Here is a 9,291-nt window from a genome sequence, read left to right on the forward strand (position 1 = left end):
TGCTAGACGTTCATCCTTCCTTACTCAATTCCTCATAGCATTCAGGTAAAACATAAAAATCTGCATTGTTCAGGTAAGAACTATGATTTTTTAAAAAATATGATTAATCGAAATTTATTCATATGCAGACTAAGTTAATTTACATTATAAACACAACTGGTCGATCTTCTACGATAGAAAATACTAGTATTAAATTAATCGGCAGTCTGCTGCACGATTCAGTCAGGCAATACACGCCCTGTGGCAGCAGTGCAGTACAGGAAGTGAGCCAGCTACAAAGTTCGCCCCCATGTAGAGAAACGACCAGTATGGCGAGTGCTTAAATGTCGCCTCCACACACATGGGATACTTCAGAAAGTGGGCCACGGAGATCACCAGGAGGGGGCGTGGGGGGGGGGGAGGGAGGGAAAGAGAGAGAATGAGAGCTGTAGCGAGTGCTGGAGAGGCCCTGAAGTGTGAGAGACGCATGACAGACGTGTCATGTTAACATGTGGAGTCTTGGGCTTGGGTGGTGGGATGGGCAACAGGGCTGTACGATGTGTAGCAGCCGCTGCTATGGTGCAAGACATCACTCACTTTAATCATAAACACATGTCTGAGTGAAGCTAAATATTATCTTAATGTAAAAAAAGTCTTATCTTGTCAATAACCTTCAAACTATGTGACACATAAGTCTTCTATATGAATTGGTGAATATACTCATGGCACTTTTGTTGCCCTATGCATGAAGTCAAATTAATAATCAAATCAATTACTTTAATAATACCGAATTTTTATTTTACTGTTGTGGTATGAGTATACCAGCAATTTAAAGCAGTGAATAGTAGAAGAGTGTGAATGAGAACAGTGGTATATTTAAATTTACAAAATAATTACAAGCTTTATTAAACCTTTAGAAACTACAACTTTCTGGAGAACTAGCTGATGAATTTTACAAAAACTGCTGACAAACACAAATCAGTTACGGAATGGTGACCGATAGGCAAAACAAACATTTGAGTGTAAGCCGTACAAATTCTCCGCTGAATTAATCCCTTTTACAACGCAATCTGACTTGGCTCCCATAGATGCAAGGCCCAACTGTGTTCATATGGAATCACCTACAATCAACTATACCACAAACTACTGTTCACCTGAGAAGAGGTATCTGTATATATATAACAAATCCATGCCGGTGCAGCATTTCTGTACCCTTTAACCTTTGTTGAGGCGACAGTAGGAAACAGTGCCGTGGGTGAGGATCAGTTGCTGCAGCAGCTGTATGTCCTAATGCATCCATGAAAATATCCAAAACCATGGGATCTTGCGTTCTGAATATCAGAACGTTGGAAAATTCCCTATCAGTCCTGAAACCGTGCCATATTTCACTGTTAGGTGCATCTGCTGGTCCTGCCAAACTGATTTGACCCACAGGCACAATGGTGCATGCTGGAATTGTCCAACACCAGATGGCCCACTCGGAACAAATAAGATCACCCTGTTGACACACGATAGGTGCAAGATGATATGCTGCTCCTATCTTGGCACAGTCGGAAACTCCCTCTAGCTCTTACTCTGCCACAAGATACAGGCCACAAGTCTCACCCACCATGGTCCTCTCCTGGTGGAGAAGACGAAGTTTCCTGTAAAATCACTATGTTCCATCAGGCTTTGGTGTGGAAGCCGAATTGGCAAAAGATAAACCGCCCCCACATTCCACAAACCAAACTCTCATCTAGTCATTGAAGGTCCCCTCTTGAGTGTTCTGTTGGCCTGGTAGCCAATGCAGACACTCTACTGGGGTTGCCACGCTTGAAGAGGAAAACTCTGCTTTCCATATCCAGAGAGCAGCCAATCAGTGACTCCAAATGTCGCTCATCTGAGAAAAGGTTTTAGACTTGGGAGGCATTGTTCTCACTGTAATAATTGCCAGGGTTTGGCAAAAAAGATCTACCTAGATGTAGTCAAAGTCCCTCACTTATGGGATGATCTAATCTTTCCTGCCAACCGTTTGTAATTTCTGGAAGAAGGCTGTTAAGTTTCCCAGACAGAAATGCCCATGAAATATATCTTTTTGCCTCTCAACCAGCCACTTTTTTCCCATCTAACTTGAGAGTTTTGCATGCATGGAGTTTTGTGACCTTCCTACCATTTTCACAAAAGCTCAGTTCGCAGCTCTCTTAAATGGCTTCCTCCACCCACTTTGTCATCTGGCCATCTTCTGTGACAGACTGGTGCTGGACCGGGTAAAATGTTTTGTGAACCAGTGCCATTCTATCTGACCCTGAGTGGAATGACGAGAGGGCTTCAGCCAAAAGTCCCTCTGCAGGTAAGAACCACTGAACATAGTTTCTCAGAATCACTCACACAGGTTGGTCACTGTGCTCAACATTTACGGCCCTCAATTCTTCTTTCTCCATTATCAGGGCCCCCACTTAAAAGCTCTCTCCTGGTTATACATGCGGTTACAAGAACCTTCCCCTCACAATATGCTCAAGTAGAAAAAGTAATTAACCACACATACTATATGTAGTGCTGGGGAACACCAAGATCGTGCCCTAAAATATGAATATTAATCTGACTGACAATGTTGTTAAAGTGAGAGAGTGGTGTACGACATCTCACTGCCAGCCCATCACTCAATAATTTCTGCATGGGGCATGTCGCACTTCAGTGAAGAGGTTTGTGTGACATGGAGTAGAAGATACTTTAACTGGATTTTTGAGAACAGCATGCCGGACAGTGACAGCTTTGCCAACAAAAACGAAAAATACCAAATCTTGCTGAGCCGTGCGTGGCTGGTGTTCGTGCCACCTATTATTTAGCGTTTTTTTTTATGTACTGTCACCTTGTTATGTTTAATTTCAAATACTGGTGTCACTGAGTTGCTGCTTTGCCTGCCCATGAGTGGCAGCAGCAACGCTCATCGATGTAAGCCCTGCTGTATTATCTTTGCTGCACTGCTATTACTTCCCGCTCGTCGTGTGTTGCGTGTTAGGTCGGACCTGACAGTGTTTGAGTTGGCAAACGGCACAAGTTCAGTCGGGGCGCGGCAGCAGTGAGGTTCAGACTGCCATGACTCGCCCGACGGTTACCGACACACATGATTGGAGTGGGGAAGACTTTGGTTGGTGGTCGGTTTGTTGTCTGTCCGGACGACGTAAGTTTGGCCGGCGATCGCTTATGGGTTGGCTGTGTGTGCAGACTCGTGATTCGTCCCTGTTATTGTACAGTCACTGACGTTAGCATTGTCGGGTTCTTCGTGCAACTGCTTGTGAAACTGTGTATAGTTTGTAAGATTTTGACTGACAAGTTATTTTAAATGTTGTCGGCGTACTGGCTGCGAGGAGTCAGTCGGTTGGCGTGGAGCAGTGAGGTATCCTAGGCGGGCCTTGGCTTGGCCGGTGCTCGCTAGCGGTCTCTACGCAGTGTTGAAGAGTGTGGCGCTGTTCCCATTGCTACGAGATCCGTGACTCACCGAGCCTGGAGACGAAAGTTGAGTTTTGATTTAACCTACCAGCAAGTCAAGGCCGTTCACATTGTGTCGCTTGGAGTTCGTTGTCGGCTGTTGGGATACTCCAGGAGCAACAACGTGGCTTTCAAGTTGGAAAATTCTAGCCACCCTCCGGTGGAGATTCACTGTATTTGGTTATTTGACCTGTAGTTTCCTCATCGTGTTGTTGCTGTCCAGCACGTTGTGTAGTTCGACAGCTCCGTGTATGATTGGTTGTGGTCGCCAATATCTTCTACGTTGTTCCGTCGAACTCCCTGTTGTACCCTTGTTGGGTAAAGTGAAAGCTATCTTGTCGGTCGGTCTGCTGACTGTCGGACGGTTGGGTTGTCGTCGGATCGTGAATGGTTGGCCCGACTGCCTGTCTCACCTAAGCGAGCGTTAGTGTTTGATTTCCAGGCTGACCCTCGAACACCTGGGCGCCCTTGTACTGCCTTATTTTTTTAAATTTGTTCTCGTTGTTGGTACTTGTATGGCTTCTAGCCGGTTTTGTGTTTTAAATTAGAGTTGTTTTACTCTTAAGGCCTCAGCCTAGTTTAAAGCACTGTTTCAAGTAAGCCCCGCGTGACTGCTACGGACGCAGGTTCGAATCCTGCCTCAGGCATGGATGAGTGTGATGTCCTTAGGTTAGGTTAGGTTTAAGTAGTTCTAAGTTCTAGGGGACTGATGACCTCAGACGTTAAGTCCCATAGTGCTCAGAGCCATTTGAACAAGTAAGCCCTTTGGCATTTTACAAATTTTTAGAATTTTTAAGTCTACGGCCTTCAGCCAATTTGAATTTAACTTGTTTGCTTCAGCCTAACTAAAGAACTGTTTTAAGATAAGGCTTTTTAAATTTCTGATTATGCTTGCGTTTTATGTTATTAGCCTTCAGCCATTTTAATTTAAGGAGGCTTTCATGCGGTAATTAAGTCCCAACGATTAAAGCTGTGTGTTTAAAAAAATTATTTTTGGGCTCTTGTAATGTTTGATCAAATAATAAAGTCGTATGTTTGAGTGTAACTGACAGCCCCTTATTTTGGCCCTGTCCTTTCCTGTGGGTTAAGCAGGGTATTTCACTTGTCTTGACCTCATTCAGCCTGGTGTCATACGCACACTACTGCATACTTGCAAAAGTTACGTGATTTGCTAGGTGTGAGAATTGTACCTTTGGACCCTCAGATCTTTGACTTACTCCTTTGAGTCTAAGCATGACTGAACGATAAAAGTTAATGCACCCATTTCAGTAACCAATTCACACTGAAGCTGAGCTCAGAGATGTCTGGTTTCACTAACTGCAATACAATATCGTTGAGCACTGAGCATTCTCTGCCTCAGAGATTTTGTCACCCCTGCCGAAGTATTCTCAGTGATTCAACCCTTCATAGGGACAAATAACATGACAAATTCTATTCTTCATCAAAGCTAGGGAAGTGGAGTGTATGTTCACGTGACGTGTGTAATATCTTAACCGTATTTCATTACTCTTATTTCATATTGTTCAAATGGCTCTGAGCACTATGAGACTTAACTGCTGAGGTCATCAGTCCCCTAGAACTTAGAACTACTTAAACCTAACTAACCTAAGGGCACCACACACATCCATGCCCGAAGCAGGATACGAACCTGCGACCGTAGCGGTCGCGCGGTTCTAGACTGTAGCGCCTAGAACCGCTCGGCCACTCCGTTCGGCCTTATTTCGTAGTAAGGGGTCTTTGTGTTCGTTTACCACAACAGTGTAAATGATGTCAACAGAAAATAAACAACATTTAAGACAGGTGAAACATAGTGAGAATTTACACAAACGAGAACGACAACATAAAACATGAGTCGATTTCAAACGTGGCTTGAATATTAGGGTAATTTTCTTACTTAATCTTTTGTCAGTCTTAAATTTTAGATGAGTGACCTTGTATCTTATTACATGTGAAAATGGTGATGTCCCTCACGATAAACACAGTAGGGAAAGAACAGAAAAATTACATTTACTCTAATAAAATAAATACAGCAAGTCACACACAAATAAAAATGAAAGTACATATTTTTTGTCTCCCACTGTTTTATTCTCAATAGTTTTCAGGGAGTTGAAAAATAAGCTTCACATTAGTCATACAAATAAACATAGTACTACAATGATGTGTGTATTGGTTTGGATGTGGCACTTAATGGGAAGTGAGTTGGTGCTACTAAGAGAAGAGGTTACTCCTTTACTTACCCCTGTGGCAGAACCAGTTTCCTGTCTGACATCATCAGGTAGGTAGCTGGACAGTTGACAGTAGAGATAATGCAGCAGTTGACAAGTCCTCCAGCAGCCGTTGTCAGCGTTGAGGCCAATGTCCAGACAACTCTAGCGCTTGGTTTGGGGTTCACCATCCCTGCAGCGGTGTTATAGTCAGGTCTGGTCCCGAAAGACTGTGACATCAAACATCAGTGGCCCCAAATGGTTCCGCGACATCAGGGGGCAGGCCTCTACTGCCCGCAGGCTGTAAGTGAGGCTCCGCTGGTGATGCATCGCAGTGCCTGGAATTCCTTCACCTCTCTGTTGCTGTGAGTGAAAGGGATGGGCAGGACTGCGTGAGTCCATCGCCTGTGAGCCACCCCAATATAGTCACATCAACTGGCTGCCTGCCCTGTCGCCTGGGTGGAGGTGGGTTGGGGTAGGGGTAGGGGTAGGGGTGTTGTGGGGATGGTGATGCAGAATTGTCACCCGATGCTATCAGCTGCTAGTGTGCCCATGTGGTGACATCACACCAATTGGTCGCTAGTACAGGTTGAGCGCTGTATTTGAGTGCCGTGTTTTTAGAATGATTAATTGCAAAAGCAGAAAGATTAAAAATCGTAACAAAAGTATGATGAAGATGAAGTCCCATACTCCGAGGAGCATAGGGGACGATGCGGGAGACCCGCTCCGCTGACTAGGCAAGGTCTTAGTGGAGGTGGTTTGGCATTGCCTACCTCCGACCGTAATGGCAATGAATCATGATGATAACACAACACCCGGTCATCTCGAGGCAGGGAAAATCCCTGACCCCGCCGGGTACCGCAAGACCGCGAGCTGCGGGCTACAAAAGTATGAACTGTTTGTAATTGAAATTTTACAATATGATTAATGCAACGAACTGAAACATGCCTCACTGCTTTCTTCTGTTTCAAGGGTAACACTAAAGTTCCCTAAGAAATTGCAATCGTTTAAAGATCTTTTATGATTTTAATAGATTTTGATCATTAATTGCTTATCTAAATGGCATAAACTAATGATAAAGCCGGCACAGCCTCACATCATGCAAAATCTACTTCCAATTATATTCTACACATTACTAAGTCTACATACCATTTCTACTTTACACTAATGAGCATTTTGATGCTTTCCTTATATCAACTTACTGGGTGGTGACGCAGATGCGGCTATCTGGCGCAGTGTATGTGTCGAATACCGCTCACCACGATCTGTATACTCCTTACTGCGCTGTCGCGATGGATCACGTTTTAGCAGGAATTCACCTTTCCCCTCTGTAACTGACTTAAATACCTCAAAAATCGGAGGGCAGGTATCATCAAATAACAGCTACTGTAAAGATATAAAATTCAAGTTTTATTTATATTAGAGAGCATAATGATTGTAATTATCTTTTTTAGTGTAACCCCATTTCGCCATCTTTCCTATTCATCTAGAAACGTACTAGCGTGACTTGCAGTCCACGTGCTCACGCCATGTAACGCAATACTTCGCTGGTGACACACACCTCTACGGCTGGCGAATCACAATGGAAACACCACAAGGCAAACATCATCGCACTACTGGCGATAACGAAAGTCCAACCCAATAGTGAGAACATATCGCTCCACTGACGATATCCCGAATCGAACCACAGCGAGAAAAAAAAAAAACACTTGAACGTCGACAAGCCTTTGGCGTGAATGACCCATGTTCAGGTCGCAAGATAACGCCCATCGATTTCAGGGCATGATCAAAATCTCGTCCAAGGTCCACAATCAGATCACAAATCAACTTATATGGCACCAGTATCGCTCCCTCCCTACGAATGGTGGAACGGACTGTGTATTCGCCCCACTGGCAATGGACACAATATCAACGGAAGAAACCAAACCATTACTACATTCCAAGATGAATTCTGAGAATAATTGTGTCTCCAGGATTTGTGAAATTATTTCTGAACCAAAAATGCAAACTTCACCCTGTTCCAAGACGGACTTTTGCTGTGGCGTGACAAGCTACCATTATAGAAATGCTCAAGTGTTTGACAAACCAGTTGTATTTTAAACCTAAGACTTTTCCGTCGAGAAATCAGAAAATTATTTCGTAGATTACAATGTGCATTCCGTGAAACATGCAAATTTGCTGTAAATGATCAAAGTGTAAATGCCGTACAGGAAACTACAAACGCCTTACTCACTGATCACATGTCACAGGAGATCTTATCCGCTAATTACCAAAATAAATCATCCAGAAAGTGTAAGAGAAAACAAATGAAAACAATATATTAAATGACTACATGAAGTGCAAGACGTCGATTTTTAATGGACGCTTGCATAAATTAATGACAGTATAATAAATTTCCAAATTTTCATGAGGGGAACGTAATGAATTATTTACATAATGGTCACGAGGATATAGTAAGGTAATAAGCAGCGCAGAATACAGCTCAAAGTTTCGAAATGACCCGGACGCGGCCAGAAGCCTCGATGAAGCGAGGGAGGGAGGGAGGGAGGGAGGGAGGGAGAGCAGGTATAGCCAAAGCCACCTGAGCGGACCACGGCACCACAGGCTGCCATCGCCTCGCTTAGACCGAAGTGACCGTTGGGGCTGATGTAGTAGTGGAGTGAGGCAGTGACAGAGAGTGCGTCTGGACGAGAAGGATTGAGGCGGGGCAGCAATGACACTGACTTGAATTTCCCACCACACCCAAGTCCCATCAAGTGTGTCTCACAATACAGTGTAATAGGACGCGGTTGTCTCGACCTACATATACGTTTTGTAAGAAAGTATCAGCTACATTGTCAGACGGTGGCGTGGTCTACTGCTGAGAGTCGATGTATAAGGTATAAGAGAATGACTTCGCTGGTATTTTGCTACGTGACTCTAACTTGCACCTATCAAGTGTAGCGACTACAACTTCAGTGGCAAGCTTTTGAGGCTTGGCAGCCGGCGTCACATGAATTCGGAAACTCGCCGTTAGGAACGTAATAAGGCGGTGGGGAAATCTGAATTAGCAGAGAGGCAGTTACGACGTTGCAAATAGTAGCGGAGGCAAGACTAAGCACCATCCATTCCTACCATTAGTCGATCCAGAAAAGGCTTTCAACATTGGCAAATAGTGCACTTCTCACACGAAGAGCAGTCATCCCTAGCTCAAGAGGATAGAATGCGGTATGTAGAACAACCAATAGGAAATAATACATTGAAGCGGCAAAGAAACTGGTATAGGCATCCATATTCAAATACAGTTACATGTAAACAGGCAGAATACGGCGCTGCGATCGGCAACGCCTGCATAAGGCAACAAGTGTCTGTCGCAGTTTTTGATCGGTTACTGCTACTAGAGTGACAGGTTATCAAGATTTAAGTGAGTCTGAACGTGGTGTTATAGTCGGTGTACGAGCGATGCGACAGGGCACCTCCGAGGTAGCGATGAAGTGGAGATTTTCACGTGGCGACGATTTCAGGAGAGTACCGTGAATATTAGGAATCAGGTTAAACATCAAACCTCCGACATCGCTGCGGGTGGAAAAAATGTTCTGCAAGAACGGGACCAACGACGACTGAAGAAAATCGTTCAACATAACAGAAATGCAACCCTTCC

This window comes from Schistocerca cancellata, chromosome 9, assembly GCF_023864275.1.
Source record: "Schistocerca cancellata isolate TAMUIC-IGC-003103 chromosome 9, iqSchCanc2.1, whole genome shotgun sequence".
NCBI lineage: Eukaryota > Metazoa > Arthropoda > Insecta > Orthoptera > Acrididae > Schistocerca > Schistocerca cancellata.